This window comes from Martes martes, assembly GCF_963455335.1.
Source record: "Martes martes genome assembly, chromosome: 5".
Lineage (NCBI taxonomy): Eukaryota > Metazoa > Chordata > Mammalia > Carnivora > Mustelidae > Martes > Martes martes.
Genome location: NC_137892.1, coordinates 37,419,027 through 37,441,410, shown reverse-complemented (window position 1 = coordinate 37,441,410; position 22,384 = coordinate 37,419,027). Strand labels below are relative to the sequence as shown.

The 22,384-nt window shown below is 35.9% G+C and overlaps 1 protein-coding gene across 1 annotated transcript in view; it reads right to left on the bottom strand.

Moving 5' to 3' along the window:
* The window catches only part of FBXL17 (F-box and leucine rich repeat protein 17), a gene marked incomplete at its 5' end in the record, with an annotated part of 499,405 nt that overhangs the window by 251,648 nt on the left and 225,373 nt on the right, over positions 1–22,384 (bottom strand). The window lies entirely within an intron of this gene.

The window sequence follows — 22,384 nt, the reverse complement described above, 5'->3', positions numbered from 1 at the left end:
ATAAGTAACAGAACCATTATTTACATTCAGACAGTCTGGCTCCTGAGTTTATATTCTAAATCCCTATGCTGTATTTTATAGAGAAATAATTTTAATTTTTGTGAAACTATCATAAATTAAGTATACTGTTAGAAAATATCAAGTTAAATATTTGTAATGCCTTCTAATAAATCCATTTATGAACCGCCCTTCAGGTGTGGACCTAACTTGTATTTCCACAAATAGGAATTACATGCATACAGGAGGAAAGAAACAGAAATAACCTCTAAGGAGAAATATCTAAAACTAGAAAATCAACATTATAGGAATTTAAAACTACATGCCAATTTTGTCTTCATAAAAAAGACCTTTGCGTAACGTATACTCAAAGTCAGTAAGGCAAATGCAAATGACTCTCAACAGTGTCTACTGCATTGTTTGTCAGCAAAAGGCTTTACAGAAAATGCCCACGAAGAGCAGCTAAGATAGTACTGCCCTGGCTTCTTCCCACGGCATGCTTTAGTCCTACAGCATTTTGGAAAAGCATGTGCAAGGAAACAGCATGCTCCCACGATTACCTCCTGATTATTGGTGGGGCTATCAAATTCATTAGCCCTACATTTAGTTCACTAGAGCATCTGCTTCTGATCCTGCCAACCCATGACCTTAACCTGGGCTAAGGGATACAAGCATTATTATTTCTCATCTCTAGCCTGATTTTTGCTCCTTATTCCTTAGCTGCAGAGAAGATTTCTTACTTCACCATGATGGATCTTTTAGGAAAAGGGTGTTTTTGTGGCAGTGCTACTTTGCATGTGTATGTGGTTGGTTGAGCTTTTTGCCTTTTTCTTTTTTAATTGCCACCACATGGTTTGGGCAAAATCTTCTGCAGGAAAATCAGGATTTTATAGGAATTACTCAAGTATCTCTATTTTTAATACAGCTTTCTCCAGGGAGAAGTGCATTAGCCTGTTAATTTCCCTCAACCTCACCTCTTTTTTCCCTCCCAGCACAGGCAAAGTTCTGAAGAGTAACATCAGACAACACCAAGCCACTCTTAAAGTAATAATGTAATGAAAGGATGCTACCTAAAGATCAGCAATTAAGTATGCCAATTCCTAAAGACAAATCTTCAAAATCACTGTAGGCATTGAAACATTCAGCTACCATGTTTACATTTCCATTTGATAACTTTAACTCAAACAAATTTCGTATTTTTGTTTTCGTATCATTGAATTTTTAGTAGAGACACATCACTGCATCTTTTCCTTAGAACTTACTTTCCAAATTGAAAGGGAAGAAACAAAACAAAACAAACAAACAAAAAAAACCCAGGAGTCTGAGTAAGGCAAACTCCAGTTTCATCCTATTTCAGCACACCTCCAACTGTCATCTCATTGTCACCTTTCATTAGCTGATACGCCCTATTTCTGTGTCTCTTCTATACACCAAAAGAGGGAAGGGAAAAAAAAACACACACACACACACTGCAAAGCATGAAATTTCCTAGTTTCTGCTCTTGGGTAAAGGGGAAGCAAACCAAGAAACTCTGAAATGGTCAGTCAAAATCAATATCTTCATATACAAAAGACATCACATTATTATTAGGAGAAGCCACTCACAAAATGAAAAACTGAAGCTCCTTTGTAACCTCGGGCTGTAAGCTCTTCTCCTGAGTCCCAAAGACAGAACACCTACCAACTTGTATTCTTTTTGAAACTATATTAAATGATGCACTAAGTGTTAGAGTCAGTGACTTGTCAATTTATTTGGGGTAAGAAAATCATTTCACATCCTCTCTGTTGACATTACTGAACTGCCTTGACAAAGTAAGATAAACACTGGATTTGCTTGTGCTTATTTTGGCCTATGGTTTCAAAGTTTTAACCAACTTCAAATAAGTTCTACACATTCATCTAAAACACTGCAAATTTCAGGTCACCTGGCGGTTAGGTTAAGCTGATAAGAAGAAAAGGCATTTATATTTCTGAAATAAACACATATTATGTGCGGTAAGTCATAAGATAGGAAATATGTCTGCAAAGAACCAAAGTAATGGAGGAAAACTTAATTTCAGTTTTGTTCATGCGATTTTCTAGGTCTCTGACGTTGCCATACATTCCTTAGTTCCTTGGACCTCAGCTTCTTCAGAGAGAAGACAGTAAGGCTGGACCAGACAAACTCTATGGTTCCTTAAAATTTTTACATTCCAAACTTAAACAAATTTATCAGAGTTTTAAAAAACAAACATAATTACAGGTATTTAAGCTCTGAAATGACTAAATTGGCCTCTTACAACAGTACGCAATACTACTAAAAACATTACACTTTGGCTTAAAATGTTATTCTACTTTAATAAGAGTGCTACCCAGCTAGTAAGCAAATACCTGTACATCGAAAATATTTTTACAGCAAGCATAAACAGTTTGACAGTAATTTGTATCATTCTCACGGGAAAATAACTTCTCCAATCTCATCTTTCTAGTCTGTGTAGCAGTGCCAATTTATAGGCATATAAAATTCGAAATCTCTTCTGTGCATCAATTATAACTTACGCAGCTCCCTGAGCAGCATTTAAAAAGCAAAGAAGTGCAAACAATATTCTGCTTGCTGACATAGTAAAAAATTTAGCTAACATAGCTTTAGAACTTCACAATTTAACTGCAATCAAATATCCTCTTTTCAGGAAAGTAAAACGACTAGGATAATATCCTAAGTATAAAACTCCATGTCTAACTAAACCATACCTGAAATTATCTAGCTAATCACCCAACAAAAAGGGCTGTAGGGTAGAAACCTGGCTAATAATATTTTTCCTTGTTATCAAGGTACTAGAAGTCATAAAATCCTACCTTTTATTTTTTAAAAAGGAATGCACTTAAAATCAAGATATAGGGGCACCTGGGTGGCTCAGTCGGTCAAATGGCTGACTCTTGGTTTCCGCTCAGGTCATGATCTCAGGGTCCTGGGATGGAGCCCCATATCAGGCTCTGTGCTCAGAGCAGTGTCTGACTGAGATTCTCTCCCTCTGCTCCTCCCCCTGCCATGCTCTCTCTTCTCTCTCAAATAAATAAATAAAATCTTTAAAAAAAAGAAAAGTATAGACACATATCTATGTAACATAAAGAAAAAGATCAATGCAACATAAATAAGGGATCATAACCACTGGAGCCTTTTCTGCATTGTACTATTTAGAAAGATAAGATAAATGTACATTAAAAATAAGCTAGACAAACTTGAAAGTTTCAGAAAAATCAAAAAATTAGATCAGGGTCAAACTGAACAAAATGAGTAAGACCTAAACATCAATCAGAATATAAGTGAGACAGAAATAAGAACTTTCTGAATGAGATATTCAAAATTTATATCTACGAGTAACTACAGGAGTCTCTGGGAGGTGGGCAGCTAATGGAATAATATGAATCCTTTCAAAACTGGCAGTAGTTTTGATCAACAATGATTGCTTTGGTAGGCTATGTTAATGGGTATGTGGGCAGATACTTGCATATAATTTTATGGTATTACTAGCACTATGCTATGCTTTGTGCAGGGGAGGGAAGGGATGCTTTTTAAGCTAGATAGTTTATGTTATTATCATTTAAATAATATCCAAACCCTGGAAGCAACTAGAAAGCTTTCCTTAGCTGTATACGTTCTTCTACTTCCCTGAGAAATGTAACGAAGTGAAACACAACACCTGTATATTCTCACAGTCCAAAGGGCCCCAAGAGTCAACAAAAATTCTGAAAGCCCACAAGTGTGAAAATCCTATTTCTCAACTCCTTAATTTTAGATTGCTCTGATGGAATGGAGCTTTTGAGAATTTTCTCTAGAGCAATCATGTGCAGTTATGAGAGGTGCAGAGGCAAGTACTTTCTGGTCAGCTGTAGACTGGAGATAGTCCTAGGGTTCCCTGCTAATAGCACATGGCTTAACTAAAATAGAGAGCATAATTTAGCTTCTAATTTCATCAGTTTAAAAATCAAGTAGGAAAAAAAATTGGGCCCTAGGCTAGAATCTGGCATTTGAGATACAAGCCCAAGGGCATATTTTCTTAAAAACTATTTTGGAGGTTTTGTAGGTGAAACTAGATAAGATTTACTTACTTCTCTCTCTTTTCATTTAAGATTCAGTTTCTTTGTTAAACCATGAAGTATTTTTTTTTAATTGGTCTGCTAAAGTACTAAACTGGAAATTTTCATCTAATTCAAATCAGACTCTTTTCACTTCAGATAAAAAATGATTTTATTGGGGCACCTGGGTGGCTCAGTGGGTTAAAGCCTCTGCCTTCAGCTCAGGGCATGAAGCCCAGGGTCCTGAGATCAAGCCCCGCATCGGGCTCTCTGCTCAGCGGGAAGCCTGCCTCCCCCCCCCCTCTGCCTGCCTCTCTGCCTACTTGTGATCTCTGTCTGTCAAATAAATAAATTAAAGAAAAATGATTTTATTAACATTCTAGACAGCTAAGACCCTATGAAAAACTGCTAGTTTATATTTTTACCAAATATATATATATACTTATATATATACATACACACGCACACTTTATTATACATATATAATAAAGTGTGTGTGCATACTTTATATATATATAAGTGTGTGTGTGTGTGTGTGTGTATCAATTCTTAGAGCAAAAGAGCAAACATACAGCATGAGTCAGCTAAAGGCCTATTTTCTAAAAGACGGGTCAGATGAAAATACTTGCTGACTTTAAAGCTACCAAGACACATTTTAGGTAACCAGGTTTGGTCTATTTAGCTCATTGAAAGACAAATTTGTGGGGAGAAAGGGTCACTGATAATCAAAAACTGAGAAGAAAACATCCCTCTGGTCAGTGAAGAGAGTATTACAAACATCATCATGCAGATTCTATTTAAAGTCACCAGAAGCTTTTAGGTATCTAAAATCCTCGAATCAATACAATCTCAGTCTTGTCTTTGCTTCTCTGTATTATGCTTCGTGGTGGTGGTGGTTGTTTGGCTTGTGCCAACAGGAATAAGAAGGAAGATATCAATATGAAATTTGAAAAGCTATTTTTGTCTAAGAAAGTGATTCCAAATTTGGAAGATTCAGACATGAATGCCTCTGTAGAAGTTGCTTTCCAATTGCCTCACATGCTCCCTATAGTACAAATTGAGGCTATGGTGAGGCCACAGTGACATATTCTGATTCATAACTACAATGATGACAAATACCAAACTGCTGTCATTGTCCTGTCCAAAACATGACAGGAAGGAGAACCGTGTGGAACAGCTGCACAGCACAAGGGGGTTATGCACCTTGATTCCCTTTTCAAAACTGCCATCGGTGGCCCCTCCACTCTTGTAAGTGAGCCACCGAGTCAGCATATCTAACAGGGCTCTGAGTTTCAAAGGTTATTGACACACATTTGTTCCTTGGGAGAAAGGGAGGTGCTTCCGTGTTAGAAAGATGATGAGAAAAGAGGTTCTTGGAAATACAAGACATTAGGAAGGGGAAATTCTGTAGCAGGCCATTTCTCCAATTAAAAAAAAAAAATCTTTAACAGATTTTTAAAATTCTGCTTTAAAAAACTATATGTAATACAATAGGAACTAGAGATCAGTTTTTAACATTTTTTAAAAAACTTCTTCCCTAATGCCAATTTCTTTTAATGAAATCACAATATACTAAAAAACAAGCAAGCATCAATTAAAAGCTGATCTTTAAGCATGCTATGTGTAAATGCACTCAAACACTGAAAAATGTTTGAATAATAAGCCCACATGAGGTTTTAAAATTAGAGTTGTAAGTTTTTATGAAACAATATTTTTTCCTACCTTTTCAACCTATCAATAATTAAGAATTTCTTCTTAAGCCTCCATTAACCAGAAAATCTAATTATCATCCAATCATAATTCTTTGCTTTCACTGGATTTTACCTGTGATGTAAGGTCAACGTTTTATGCTCTTCATTTCTGGTATTGTTTCCTCTAATATTAACAGTTAGTTGTGCTATTGGGGGATTCTTTAGTCAACTAGCTTGGCTCAGCTTTAATACTAAAAATGCTATTACAATAAGAAAGAAGGTTATGAATTAGGTGAAAAGGGAAAGAGTTAACATACCGACAATAATTTATCACCTTCCTATGACTAGCCCCGTGGCACACGGAAACCCTATGATAAAAACAACAACCAAGAAAACTACCTTTAACCCAGCATTTCTGATGCCTTGTCAAGATACCTGATTAAAATACCAAAACCAACAAGAGTCTACAAAGTACAGTTAACAATTATGTGAAGATCCGTAGCACGATTTTTTTCAAGCACTTTAAAATTTTAATGAGATATAGATCGCACAACACTAGCTAAAGAAAGCAACCGGGATACACCAGGGAGTATAGCTACCAATGTATAATTTCTGCAGATAATGCCAACTGTAAGGAAAATAAACTTTTCAATGTTATATATAATTTCAGCAGGAACATCTGGATATTTAAATATCTGCAATATAAAAATAAGCTAAACCAAGTTCAATTATTACATTTATGTTCCCAGTATGTAGAAATTCATTTCCCCATCTAGCCATTTAAATGGAATTTTCTGGTTGATGTGATTTTTAAGTAGATGTGATACCAATTGCTACTGAGAATTGCATTCTCAGAGAATTGCATCAAATAGATTGACTTAAAAATGCTCTCAAGTCTTGATTATTGGTAGCAGAAAATCCGAATTTAAGTATTTTTTTTCAACTGTAAGCAATCAATCTACCTATATTACATCCTGACGGAGCACCTGAGTTAAGAAAGGGAAAACCAAAGGAAAGGCTCTTTTAGCACCATCTTTTCACTAAGTAGGATTTTACCAATTTGTTCTGCAGTTGTATAGGGTGTCAGGTATTATGAAATCAATGCAATGTATTCACTAGTTGTCAGTCACAGGATGACAGTATTGTAAATTAAGGGGATGCATCTTCGAGCAGGGTTGCATACATATTTCCAAGGAATCCATTTGCAGTCTGATTTATGCTCTTAAAATAGACAACCTACCACTATCTGTTGAAAAGTCTCACAGGTATGAAATTGTCTAATTGAATATCATTTTCCTTTATAATCAAAGTAGGCTCCCATTTAGCTTCAATCACTTTGCAGTTTTAACCTTAATATTTTCTAAATAGTGAAAAGGAGTCAAAAGACTTCACGAACAGTTTTGAATAACATTACTGATTTAAATATGTCTCTACTGAGAAGAAAATTACCGAGTAAAAATATGTCATGGTAGTTGCATAACTCCTGAGAATATATCAGATAGCATTCCCTAAAGCAGTAATTCATTACCATCGTAGTTTGTTAAAATCTATTCTAAAACCTGATTAGAACAAGGATTTTTTCAAAATAGGTGAAAATAATTATTGGCTGGTATACTAAGATCTTTTAAATTTAAAATAATGTTAAATTATCATTTTTTCCAGAGAGGATTTTCAAGAAACTGCTTTATAGTCTTTTATCTAAATAAACTATGTCTTTTAATCCCACAAACTTAGTAATCTAATAAAATAAACATGGCCAGGCAATGTAAGAATTTATACAAATTCTGTTAAGTCTATATAAATAATTCTATTTTTCATGACTTTATTTATTAAAATAATATTTTAACAGGAGATAAATTGTTTTAAAGGGCATATAACTGTACATAAACTATTTGTATTTTTCAGGTTCCCATCCAGACTTTGTCATGCATTTTTATATAATCATAAATATAATCATAAATATAATTGATTTTGACATGTAAATTTTATTAGAGGTGAGAAAACAAATACCAAAAAGTTTTCACGAAGTCAAAACTGTGACTTAGAATAGGAAAGAAATGAGAGGAAGAAAAATTTCTCTTTCTCTCATACACACATGTGAACTTATCATTCTAACCTAAGAACTGCAAACCTTAAAAATGGCAAAAAAAATTGTATATCTTACTTAGTAATCAAGCAGCTGTGGGTGGGAGTGGAAAAGTAAAATAATATTTATAAATACCTGGAAGTAGTCACAGAATTTTGGGAGAGGTCCTTAAAATTACAATGAAATCATTATATATCAATGTAATTATTAGGCCTATGGATGGGATGACAGGAGCTGATATACATGTGGATTCAATTTACATGGATAAAGTAAAAAAGGCTATCTCTTCAAGATTTTACTCCAGGTGGCTAAATGTAAAAACCTAGAACAAGTTCATTTGTAAAGACTGCTTTCCTGTGTGCTAAAAATTTCCCAAACCAATTCTTTTCTATTCTACCTTATAGGCATATTTATCAACTTCAAAGGTTTAAAGTATTTTTAAAAATCTGCTTTAACATCCCACAATAGTTTTGTTTTGTTTTCTTTACATAGACTGTCAATTGTGTTCTAACTTCATAATAAGATTTATTCACTCAAAGATGGCCAAAACGACACCTGCCAGGTGTGCTAAGATTAGGATGGGTCTTATAAATTCAATTAATAGCCCAATATTGCTGTGCCCTATCCTGAAAGCCTGACTTTAGGTTCCAGTTCTCAATTTCCATATAGTTCTCATTTAGATTTTTTTTCTGAAAAATGAAGCTAGAACCAATATTTTTTATTATTCCAAATTTTTCAAGTCTTTCTAAACCTTTAAATTTTAGAAAAACAGCAAAACTCAATAGACATACTATCCACATAAATCTCTGTCATTCTTGACTCTGCTACTGAAATAAATAACATATTTCAAACAGGAATAGCAACAATTTTGCAGGGTTAGATCTATTCCTGTTTTATGTCTCTTCTGACACAAACTTCTTGGTTCAAGTTATTTCTGACACCAGTAAATTATTACTTCCTGGTTACATTAAAAGGTTCCTTCAGCATCTAATGAATCTTAAATAATAAATGTATCTCCTTGACTATTCACCATTGGAAGTTCTGAATTCTATTATAAATAAATCCATAACTGTTTGGTAATAATATTTTGCTGTAAGTGTGATTTGTGAAGGATTTGCAAGCAGCCCAAGAAACAGGTACCAAATTCACAAATGAAGAGACCCTCAGAGTCCTCATTAATAGGATGACTATAAATGATTTAAAATTGTAGTGAGGCAGATGCTTCTATAGAAAGACAACCTACATGGGTGTCATTGGTTTTAATAATGAGAACCCACACCTTTGAAGGAAAATCCTAATAAAACATTCCATTAGGAAAAAAAGTCAGGGGGAGAGGATATACTCCTACAAGCTAATCACCACTGTGAATTCTCTTATATTCTCAGAGCAGCAATAGACTACATTTCCATCAAAATATAAATTCTTACCACAGAGGGAATTTAGAACACAGACTGTTTAGTAAGAAAGAAATAATTATTTTAGTATTTGTTATAATTACAAATGTTAATTATTATATAGCTATAGTAATTATGGTTCCATTATAACCTCTAGTTTTCTCTGATAATTTCTAAAATTATCTCAATAAATGTCAAGGCTGAATTTTAGGGATTTTTTTCATAAAATCACTTTAGTCATTTAGAGTAACTGGCACACAAATTTACATGTACAATCATATTCAAGCCAGTATTCTATTAGAAGCATAATCATATGTTTTCCCCAAAGAATTATTTTATATCAACTTTGACTAAAGGTAGTCCCTTTTAAGAAATGCCAAAACGTGAACAATTCACACACAATTCTGAAAACTCAAAATTATCTCTTACATACAGATAACAATGACCACATTAGATTGAAACCCCTGGGCTGTTATTAAGTACAAAATAATGGAAAACCCTAATTAGTTAATGCACTAATATTTACGCCTTATTAATGGATATTCACCAAAGTGAACACTTTACCTAGGAATATTATTTGGGTGGGTGGATGTGTGTTTTAAGTAAATTCTACACCCTACATGGGACTTAAACTCATGATCCTGAGATCAAGAGTTTCATGCTCTACTGACTGAGCCAGCTAGGCACACCTATTTGGGTGTGTTTTTTATAAATGAATAAACTTTTTTGCTTTCTATAACATGTTGTGTTAATTACAGATATTCAAAATTTATATAAATAATGTTTTCTCTTTAAGAATTACTAGAAGGACTTTCTAATTTGATTGGCAAGTTTTAAAAGTTTACATTTCAGTAGCTTTTCACTCAAGTAAACAGTGACGTACAAAATACCTTTAATTTCATTATTACCTCCTTTTAACAAACACATCATTTAACTGTTTAATAACAATGGTCCAACAGAACAAAACGTAATCTGATTCCCCAGAGAGTATGAATAAACATCACCACAAACCATTTAAGTTACTTAGCCATATCTCACCAACACTCCATAATCCCAAATATGAATAGAACATCTCCATTTGGATATCTTAGTTTACCTCAAACCCAGCACAGAAACATGGAACCAAAAGAAAGGAATGCTCTCTGCATAAAAAGGTTACCTGCTGTATTACTAGCAGTGGGAAAAAATTTGAAATAACTTTAATAAATTTTCCCTTCAAAGAGGAAACTGGAAATGCTTAAGTAAACTCTGGCAAATATCCACTCAGAGGCACATTTGGCAGTAATCTAGTCATTAATATGATCACTCTGAAGATTCTGGAGGGACATGGAAGCAAACATTAGTGAAACTGTACAAGTACTAGGATTATAATTTAAAAAGCACTACTAATAAAGGGTTGGAAAAAAATTTTTTTTAATTTTGAAATTTTTAAGGAAAAATGTAAACTTCTCCCATAAACTATTTCTTCTCTGAACTCTCCTCTTTCAGACTGTCCCTATGTTTGGCTCTTTCTTTGAGGGGTCACTAAATGGTACTATGCCTGAGGGAAGTGGCCACCACTTTGATTTTAGTACACTATATTAAATATTTCCTAATAGTTTATGCATTTGAAATCTATCTGCCAATTTAGTCTTAGAGTAATAATAAGCTATTTGGAGTTATGAAAGAAATCTAAAATTTCTATGTTTTCTCCATTCATTCATTTTTTCATTCATTCGCTCAGAGTACAAATGAGCAGCCCATTCTGGAGACTGAATTTTAAACTCTCTGAGGGCAACCAACACTGATTACCCACTGCCAACCACAGTGTCAGGAATCCAGACAGTATACAGAAATTTGTTGGAAAAGAGGAGGAAAATAATGAAGGGGCAAGAGAGAAGGAAGGAAAGGAAGGTGGGCTGTATGTGGCAAATAAAAAGAAGGGAACAAAAACAAAAAGGTAGAAGAAAAAGAGTTAAAAAGGCTTCGGCTTTAGAGTTACACATCTCAGCTTGGACTCTGTACCTAATTCTTACAAGCTGAAAATCTTGAATGTATTTAAAATCTTATGTTCCCTTCTTCCTTACCACTTAAAATGAGAGTCAAATGAGTTGGCACCTGTAAAAGGTTTAGCAGAGGTCCAATCCACAGTAGGTGCTCAGTAAATACTGGCTGCCCTACTAATACCTCAATATATTTGGAAGAATTGGTATTTTTAAATCACTTCTAAAATTCTAATATTACAAATTTAAGCACTGCCAGTAAAATGACACTGAACATTGGCAGTCTTTATTAGCTGTTTTGAAGGATATAACTATTACTTAGAAAAGCCCAACGTTCTAAACTCATTTTTTCCAAAAATGGCAAAAAACAATAAATAGCAATTCTTAAGATAAGTCCAATGGCAAACAACTTTAGTATTTGTTATATGACCATAATGGTTTGCTGAGGGAAATTATATGGGAGGGCAAAAAAAAAAAAACCCTCAAAATTAGCATTGAACACAAATATATGAATATGTATGTGATAACAAAAATAGAACATATATCAGGGGATCCAAAAAGTGGGGAATCCTCTTCTTTGTTTTAAGAAATCATTTTATAATGAAAATAATCCCATTATAACTTTCTCTCATTTTTAGATTTATAATTAAAGATATCAGGTTTTCTTAAACTGGGACTTACTTGTACATCTACCCATGGGTTTTAAAATAATAGATGGATGTAATTTCAGAAAATGACAAATAAAAATGTAACTATTTTTTTTCCCTCAAACCACTGAGCTAAACTGTGGCCACTCTTTCTGGGATAATAGCAGAGTTCTCTTTCCAAGGAGTGCCTGGCACAGTATAGTGATGAAAAGAAAAGCACACCCGCAGAAACAAAGGAGGAAAAAGAGAAGCACCACTGTATCTGCAGAGGCACCACAGGGGAGCAACACTGCGACAACAGTAAACACTGGAAGCTCCCCACGAAGGAGTCCCTCTTAAAATCACACATATGTGCAAGATGTGTGCTATATGCACATATCCACTGATTTCCTATTCTGATTCCAACAGCCTCCTGGCTCCCAAAGTCACCCACAGTTTGGCAGGTTCTTCCGTAGAAATCCTCAGATCCTGATTACTTTCCCTTCATTTCGTTTCCACATTAAGCCTGCACTGCATTTCCTTTTCTTTCTCTTCCTTATTGACCAAAAAAAAAAAAAAAAAAAAAGTTGCTATGAATTTAGTGCAGTGTTCAATTAATTTCTATTTTAATAATCACAGCATTATCCAAATAAATTTTTTTAGCATTATTGCTATTTCTTATAGTCCAAAATAATGCTCTGTGATCAGAGACTTACTGACTTAAAAAGGTTAGCAACCACCTATCTATTATGTCCCATATTTTTAGTGGCAGCTTTAGAATTTCATTGAAGAAGGGGACTGGGGATGTCAATCAGATTGGAGGAGGAGCACCCACAGAAATCATCTTACCAGTGTGTTTACATAACTGCCCCAGAGTTTTTATCTGTTCCTCTGAGATAGTTCTAGAGTTGCAGAGAATAAAGCTGGTACTGCTTCTGAGAAGAGCTAAGGCTCTCATAAATCACTCCTTGATACAACTCCTTCATGTTGAAAGGGGTTGGTTTCAATGTGGAGTCGGATTGAAGGTAGGAATCAAGGGAAGCTTACTCACAATGTGCTGTTTTTGTTCCTTCTTATATTACCCTGATAATCAAAAGGGTAAGGATTAAGCAAGCATCTGGACCTTGGTGAGAAAATGTCCCTGGCTAACTTCACACATCCTTGAGATTCAAACCATACTTGTAAGAGATTCAAGGCTCCACAAATGTCTTAACTACTCATCAGTAGTGAAGTGAACATATCTAGATTCTCCACTGTCCATTCTCCTTCACAATTCTTTATATTCCCATAAATTTATTTCCAGGTAAACAGTAAGGACCTTAGGCTATACATGAAATTTTCAGAAAACCAAAGACAGAAAGGGAGCTAAAAGGATCCTTACTTTAAAATGTGACATCTTGGGGGGTGCCTGGCTGGGTCAGTCAGACAAGCAAGTGACTCTTGATCTCGGGGTTGTGAATTCAAGCCCCACATTGAATGTAGAGATTGTTTAAAAAGAAAATCTTAAAAAATAAGTAATAAATAAGAAATAAAATGTGATAAGTATATTTGGAATTTCCTTTCTTTTCAAATTTAGATTTGGGGCTTATAGGGGCCTAGGGGTAGAAGGACAAGAAAGTTATTTCCTCTCTAATCAAACTATATAAAAAGTTGAACATCTCTGATCTCCCCCAAAAAGGAATTTTTTAGATGAATATTTTAGGAGGCAGCAGGAAAGAGGGAATGAAAGTTCTAAAATATTCACCTCGTCCTCTGACACCATCTAGTCGTCAATACCTCTTACATAGGTCTTTGTAGTCATGGCAAGGATAAGGGGTATTTAATCATCAATGAGCAACAATGGTTTCTGTTTCAGCACAGAGGAGAAAAAAAAGTAGGATTACTTTTGAAGAAAATATCTTGTTTTCATCTCAAAATATATGTATATATGCGTGTTGTGTGTACAAAAAAGAAAAAACTGTAGACAGGTTAAACCTCTTAAATTTAGAAATGGAAAGACCCTCTTTTATCTATTTATAAACTTAACTCTAGAACTAATTCAAACTACTACCGATTAATGTTTCTTAAATCATTCATTTCCTCTGAGTAAGTTTCATTCATTCCCACAAAAAGGAAAATGGGCTAATGCACGTTAAGCTTGCTAAATATGAAAAAATTAAATATTCAAATATCAAATTCAAAATCACCAAGTTATAGTGATAGCAAGTTTCAGTAACATGTTTCTTGGTATGTTGCAATCAAGTTTAAAAAATGGAATTTTTTACTCAAAATGGACTGTGGACCTCAGAGCTAGTTTTTCTTGCCCAATTAAGAAATATGGAGGGGCGCCTGGGTGACTCAGTGGGTTAAAGCCTCTGCCTTCAGCTCAGGTCATGATCCCAGGATGCTGAAATGGAGCCCCGCATCGGGCTCTCTGCTCAGCAGGGGGCCTGCCTCTCCCTCTCTCTCTGCCTGCCTCTCTACCTACTTGTGATCTCTGTCTGTCAAATAAATAAATAAAATCTTAAAAAAAAAATATGGAATGAAAGACTATGGTCAAAAAAGTGGCTATAAGAACTAATAGGGGCAAAAAAATAATAATAATAAAAAAAAAGAACTAATAGGGGCGCCTGCGTGGCTCAGTTGGTGGGGCGACTGCCTTCGGCCTGGGTCACAACCCAGAGTCCTGGGATCGAGTCCTGAATCGGACTCCCAGCTTGGTGGGGAGTCTGCTTCTTCCTCTGACCTTCTCCCCTCTTATGCTCTCTCTCACTCTCTCTCTCTCTAATAAATAGATAAATAAAATCTTTTTTTAAGAAAAGAACTGCTGTAGCCGATTCATGTAAGCACAAGGTAGTGTTTAGTAGTACTTTACTCACACCAAAAAATATTTATACTAATACATAAAACTGATCCCTCAGGGAAAAAAATTGAAATTATAATAAATTTGCACTGTGAAGAAAGCCCAACCTAGTGAAAATTTAGAAGTTAAGTACAGAATTTTCTAGGAGTGACTATTATTAGGTACGTGGTCTAAACTCAGAGGGAACCTCATGTTTCTAAGTCTGAAAATTTGTTTTGATCATTCTATTTCTTCTTAACACAGCAAAAAAAAAAGAAAAGAAAAGTTAAATGAATGCAGGATTATTGAGACTAAAATCCAGTTTTAGTTTTTTGGTTACTTTAAAGGTACAATTTAAAATTATATGCAGTTAGAAACATTTACTTTAAGGTCTAAGAAACTCATTTTAATAATCAGATAACATCATCCAGTTTTTTAAACAAACTACAATAAAAATTTTAAAATAGAGTCATCAGAAATTAGATATTAACCCATAGTATTGTAAAAGTTGCCATTAACTAAAATTCTCTATGAAATAAATACATTTCCTCTATAATGAAAGTCATGTTAATCACAAAATATGGAAAAATCCTAAGATGTACTTCAGTGTATATTCAGTGTAATCTCTTGAAGTATACTCTACTTCATTCTAACTGTGGGAATCGTTTAACTGCGCATGATAGATAGCACATTTTGGCAACCTAAGGCTGTGGGGGGAGGGTCTAAGGATCGGACACTGTTCTCTCTTTTGCATTACCCAGAAAAGCCCCCTCCCTGCTCTTTGCCTCCACACTGTAACCTGTTACTCCTTATCTCCCCACCACCCACATTCACAAAAGCAGGAACACCACTAATAACCTCCGTGTTTTCAAAAACTGGCATGATCACCTGCGAGTAATCATGCATGAGAGTAAAGTGGGATGCCACTTTTGAAAAAGCTGCCATCGATGATAACTGCACACTGATGAGAGCATTTAATTATTCCAGAGCTTATCACTGCCCAACAATTATCTGCTTCATAAAATGTACTATACTTGTGAATTATCTATTTCTGGTGACAGTCATGAAATCAGTTTGATAACCAAAGTTTCTGGACAGGTATCTTAGCAGTGCCCCTCTTCCTCATAATCAATAGTATAACATGACCACTTACACATTTATTTCATATAATATCTCTTAAAGAAAGTAAACCTTCAAATATGGGAAAAAGAAGAGCATTTTATTTTTAAATAATCTCTATACCCAATGTGGGGCTCAAACACACAACCCCGAGATCAAAAGTCACATGCTCTACTGACTGAGTGCAACATTTCTAAGATAAAAGCCTCACAGCTATTAAAACTATTTATAACTGTTTCCTACTTGATTTCTAAGTTGCCTTATTTTTCTAGAATCTTTGTGCCTATTTTATGTAACTTCCCATAAAAGTTTTCAAGACTAGGATGTTTTATGATACAAAGATGATTTAAAGATTCTAAATCAAAAGGACAATAAGACTATGGCAAGATAATATATTGTTCAGTAATTTTCCAAAGTTATCAAAACAGACCCTAGCTCACTGGGGCACTCTTATTAGCAAAAGTAAAGCAAGGCCAAGCAAAAGGAATATGTTTCAGACTGCAAACCTCAAAGTGACTGACATTTTTAGAAAACCTTTACTTCTTCCCATTTTCTTTTTCTCCCTAATATGGCTGATTAATTTTTCATTGGTTTTGCTTGAAACATGCATGACCATAGAACTTAAGCACAGAGAACAAAAGAGAAAATTTAAAACTCTCAATTTTTTGCCCATCAGTAATTTTGGTAAAAGACTCTGTGTGGGCTTTTGGATTGTAAGCAGATTTTATGCTTTTCTCCTATTCCAATGCCTAGAATAATTGAGCATGGTATCAAACGGACAAGTAAACATCTCTTCTTGAATTGGTCAAAGCTAAACCAGATGATACAGCATTGGGGAGAAGAGATGAAAAGAAATTAGAGTCACAAATAAAGTTTTATTCTTCCTCTCTCTCACTCATGGCTTTTGCACTGAAGAAGTAATGAGTCGTTCATGCATTTACTATTATTTTTTCTTTATACCTTTATTATTTACTTACTGCTGATTCAGTGTCTAATTTGTGCCAGGCAACAAGGAGACAGTGGAATTAAATAGAGAGATGAGTAAGACTCAGTCCCTGCATTCATGGAATTCAAAAATATACAGATAAAGCATGAAATTCTATGACAACTGCTCTGTGGACAAGAGGCTATGGGGACAAGGGCCTCTATGGAAAAGAGGCTATAGCAGGCAGGCAAAGGAGATCAGGTTGTCTATCCAAAGGGGGGATAAACCTGGAACAGGTTTTGTGGAGAGAGCCACATAAGAGCTAGACTCTGAGGTAAGAAGTACCTTAGATTTACTAATTCATTTGGGAATAAGCATTTATCTTCCTTCAAGGCACATCATTCATCAAGGAGTAAACTCGTATTCTTACATGACCAATATAGAAATCTTTAATACTCAGATGAAATGATCTGACTGAAATAAGGAAACTTGCAGGCCTAAAATAGGCAGTGGACTTAGAATTAAGATCACATCACTGTGGGAGGTAGGGGATGGCAAGTGTGGTAATTACGAACAGTGTTTAAGGAACTGAGGATATTCCTGAATAAGAGACACTAAATAGGAAATAAATTATGTCCACTTGTGCCTAAAATTTATAATTTTAGAATTCACAGAATTATTCAATCTACTCTGAAATCTACAAATCTAAATTCATGGAATTTGATAGCTGTCTTATACCATCCTTGGTTCACAGCATCTCCAGATTCAGTTTCAATCAACATTTTTTGAGTTTTCATAACTGGGCTGCTGAGTGCTGCTGGAGGAAATACAACAGTCATGTGGACTGGTGCCACTACAAATTTATGGTTTGCAAGCTCTCATAACCACTCAGCAATTCTACATTCTGCTGGTCAGCTCCCTCTGCCACAGCAGTTCTTCCAAATGTTAGCTCCTGTCCCAAGGGGCCTACCCAACTCCTTCCTTGCCTCAGGCTTTTATCTCAGAACTTGTCTGGCTTCAAAGAACAATTAGGGGCCATCAAGTTGCACTCTTCCAATTTCTTATACTCCACAAAACCTCCGAGTGTCTTTGGAAGACAGTGTGGAGGTTCCTCAAAAATTAAAAATAGAGCTACTCTATGACCCAGCAATTGCACTACTGGGTATTTAACCCAAAGATACAGATGTAGCGAGAAGAAGGGCCTTATGCACCCCAGTGTTCATAGCAGCAATGTTCACAATAGCCAAACTGTGGAAAGAGTCAAGATGCCCTTCAACAGATGAATGAATAAAGATGCGGTCCATATACACAATGGAATATTACTCAGCCATCAGAAAGGATGAATACCCAACTTTTGCATCAACATGGATGGGGCTGGAGGAGATTACACTAAGTGAAATAAGTCAAGCAGAGAAAGTCAATTATCAAATGGTTTCACTTATTTGTGGAACATAAGGAATAGCATGGAGTAGGTTAGGAGAAGGAAGGAAAAATGAAGGGGGGAAAATCGGAGTTGGAGACAAACCATGAGAGACTATGGACTCCAGGAAACAAACTGAGGGTTTTAGAGGCGAGGGGAATAGGAGGATGGGTGAACCTGGTGATGGATACTAAGGAGTACACGGATTGCATGGAGCACTGGGTGTTACAGGCAAACAATGAATTATGGAACACTACATCAAAAACTAGTGATGTACTGTATGGTGACTAACATAATTAAAAAAAACAAACCTACAAGTGTTTAATCAGCACCCACCCTCTATTCTAAGAGGCAGGTGGTATCTCTCTCTCTCTCTCTTCTCAAGATTAATTCATCTTGATATTCTCTTATTCCTAACCAGGCCCCTTGAATTTCTCTTAGACCTCACTCCACGAATCCCCCCTTCACCTGTATGTCTCTCATTCTCTTATCTCCTTTGCCTCAGGTGCTAAACATATTCAAGTGTCACCCACCTTGAAAAAGTGAATAAAACTCTTTGATCCACTATAATCTGGGTTTTGCTTCCCCTCCCAACATCTTTGCTAAAACAGCTTTCACTAGAATCAGCAAGATCCTCCTAAATGCTAAATCCAAAGGTCTTTTCTCAGTCCTCAACTTCGTAACTATCACTGAAGAATGTGACACCTCCTTGAAATTTTCTCTTCTTTTGGTTTCAAGTAACAATGACTTGCCTATTTCTCTGATTTCCCTTTTTCATTTTCTCTTGGGCTTCAGCTTCCTCTGCCCACTCCTTAACCAATAGTGTTCACTGTGGTTATATCTGGAACCTTATACTATAGTAATCTTGAGAGCACATCCACACCCAAGGCTTTAACAGCCACCAAATATTGACATCTCCTAATACCTGGCTCAGATTTTTTTCCCAAGTTATATTCCCTAAATTCAATAGCCAAGTAGATATAAACTCAAGGGTACCCAACCTTATTCACTGAATAAGTGGCACCGCTCAATTATACACACAAGAAACCTGAGTCATCCGTTTTCTCCCTCCTCACATCAAAACAGATGCCAAAATTCATTAATTCCATCTCCTAAATAATTTTTTTAATGTATTCCCCTCATACTTTCTCCCTATCCCTGCCTTAAGCCTAGTCATCATCATCTCTTGCCTGGACCACCCAAATTGTCTCCCTACATCAGTGACCCCAAATCCTAATCCTATTTGTCCTAACATGGAAATGTGATGATGTCACTCCTCCACTTAGAGTTTTCTTCAGGGTAGCCCTTGAAGAGTGGCCCTCTTTTGTTTTACCTCCTACCCTTTATGCTCTAATATCAGTGAACTATCTCTATTCCTCCACACATGATAGTCCCTCCTATGGCCTAACTCCGTCTGCTCAGAATGGCTTATTTACATGGCAAAATCTCCCTCACAAAATTACACTCAGCTTCTAGGTCTGAGATCCAGTGTAAACCACCTTTGGATTCGTCCCCTGACCCACTATACCCACGATGTACATAGACCTTGAAGTTTCTCACATTCCTTTTCCTTTTGTCAAAACAACTGCTCTAACTATAGACCTCTCCTCACTACATTCTACTTTGTTGAAATGCCTGTTAGCTGGTATTCTGTGGGCAAGGCCAGGCCAGGTTTCCTTTGCTCTGTAACTCCAGAGTTTCGTATCATGCTCAGGCTACTATAGGAACTAACTAACTTTTTTTTTTTCCCCAAAGAAAAAGAGGGCACTGATCTTTTCTCTTTCCGAACACTTTTCTCCTTCCATACATCTATGAATTCTATTTCTAAAAGCAGATCCTATCAAGTTACTCCCCTCAAGGCAATGAGGAATCTTTGAAGGAATCTCCAAATACCTCAGTTTGGCATCCAAGTCACTACATGACCTGCTTGATTCTTATTTGCTTCTCCACAGTCACTTTGTACTCCTTCACCCTCAAACCAGACCTTCTAGTGGTATCAGATTGTATGTTGTTTTATGGCTCCAGGCCTGCCCATATGGATACTGCACTCCCCAGGGGAAATCTCCTTCATCCTTCAAGACATTACACCTCTATCAGGGTTTAGTACCTGGGAATCACACCTCTATGAAGCATTTCTGACTTCACCATTCCCATCCCTGGCTGAGTTGATTCACCTGCTCTCTGAAATACCTTTCACGTAATTCAATATTTTCTGTTTAATTCTTGCACTTCAACTTATTTGTTTAAAAGTTTGTTTCTCCTACAAGAACGTTAACTCCTCCAGAGTAGAGACTGTTACATTTATCTTTGAATGTCTGGCACATAAAAGTCTATGTTTCAAGTGCTAGCAGGAAGAGTAAGAAGATAAGCATGCACAAACACAAAAACACAAACACATTATAACTCACTTTAGTTGGCATTAATTTGTCTACACTTAAAATATTCTCCCCCTCTATTTGTATCATTTTAGCACTGGCACTTTAGAAATTATAAGAGGCTACACTCTAATTATAATTATTTTGAATTCAATGTTTTGCTTCCCTGGTAATCTTTTTCGCAAACAGTAATTTTTCAAAGACTATTTAGGGAATTTTTTCCCACTCTACTTCCAGCAAAAGTAAGTTCTTAAAAGGTGTTTAACGAGCTAAATCTGTACAGACCCAAAATGATACAGTAAATGGTAAATCAGCTGGGCTTGAATTTCCAGATGCTCCTTATTATTTCCTTAAATCAACTCAAAGCAGCAGTTCTCCAGCGTTCGTGAGAGCACCTCTGTCCAAAAAATGCTGTCTGTTTATAAATAAATATCAATTTGTTAACTGATTTTCCCCCCTGGAGCCTACATAAGTAACACTAGTCATTGCATTTAAAAACGAACTGGAAACCAGGAACATCACAGGAAAAAATATTTTGATAAGGAATTAGGACAAGATTTCTTTAATCTGTAAAAAGTCCTTACATGATGAATTTCATTGCCAAAAGAAGAAATTTTTGGCCTTACTGGTACCACCAAGTAGAATTATTCAGATTTTAAATATATTCTTTAAAAAATGAATATAGACTACCAGTGTGGGTTTTTTTTTTCATTTTATTTCTTTTTAGTGTTCCAAAATTCATTGTTTACGCACCACACCCAGTGCTCCATGCTATTCGTGCCCTCCATAATACCCACCACCAGGCTCACTCAAACCCCCACTCCCCTCCCCTCCGAAACCCTCAGTTTCTAATGTGTTTTATCAGAAAAAGGGCACTCACATATTCATAAAAAGAACATGATATTAATGTATTTATTCATTGCTACAGTATTTTATAAAGAATCTCAAGTGCGACAGCAGGCAACTCTCCATGCCCAGACTTTCCATGACATGAAGTTATTATGGAATACTTGGTCTTCTGAGTATACCTTGCTCTCTCCTGCCTCTGCTTTTACTAACATCCGCATCAAAAATCCTTCCATCTTCATTCATATATGTGAATATTTAAAAATATTTTGAAGCCCAAAAGCCCTAACAAAATCACATCCAATAAACTTTCATTGAGCCCCTTAACTGAAGTGAAGGTGTTTCTAATGCTCTTTATACCTGTGACCTTACATTTTTCATGAAAACAAAATATGTACAGCTGTCTTCTTAGATGGATACTCATCCTGCCTGTGGGTGAGCTTCAGCAATTTGTCTCCATGTGAAATTGTGAGAAGACTCCATTTGGGTGGGGAAAATAAAACTTATATTCTTTAATTTTTTAATTTGTGTCTCAGGAAACTGGCAAAGAGATCTTGATTTTTAAAAAAACCCAAGCTACGGGGCGCCTGGGTGGCTCAGTGGGCTAAAGCCTCTGCCTTCGGCTCGGGTCATGATCCCAGGGTCCTGGGATCGAGCCCCACATCGGGCTCTCTGCTGCATAGCAGGGATCCTGCTTCCTCCTCTCTCTCTCTGCCTGCCTCTCTGCCTACTTGTGATCTCTATCTGTCAAATAAATAAATAAAATCTTAAAAAAAAAAATAAAAAAAATAAAAAAAAAATAAAAAAACCCAAGCTAATGGGCAGAACTTATGCCTGAAAATTTACAGAGAAATGTTGTAAGCCTTTTTCATTTTCAGCTTTAAAAAAAAAACGACTAGATGGGGGGCTCAGTCAGTTAAGTGTCCGACTTGATTTCAGCTCAGATCATGATCTCAGGGTCGTGGGATCGAGTCCCACATCAGGCTGCCTGCTCAGCGGGGCATCTGCTTCTCCCTCTCCCACTGCTTCTCAGCCCACTTGTGCTCT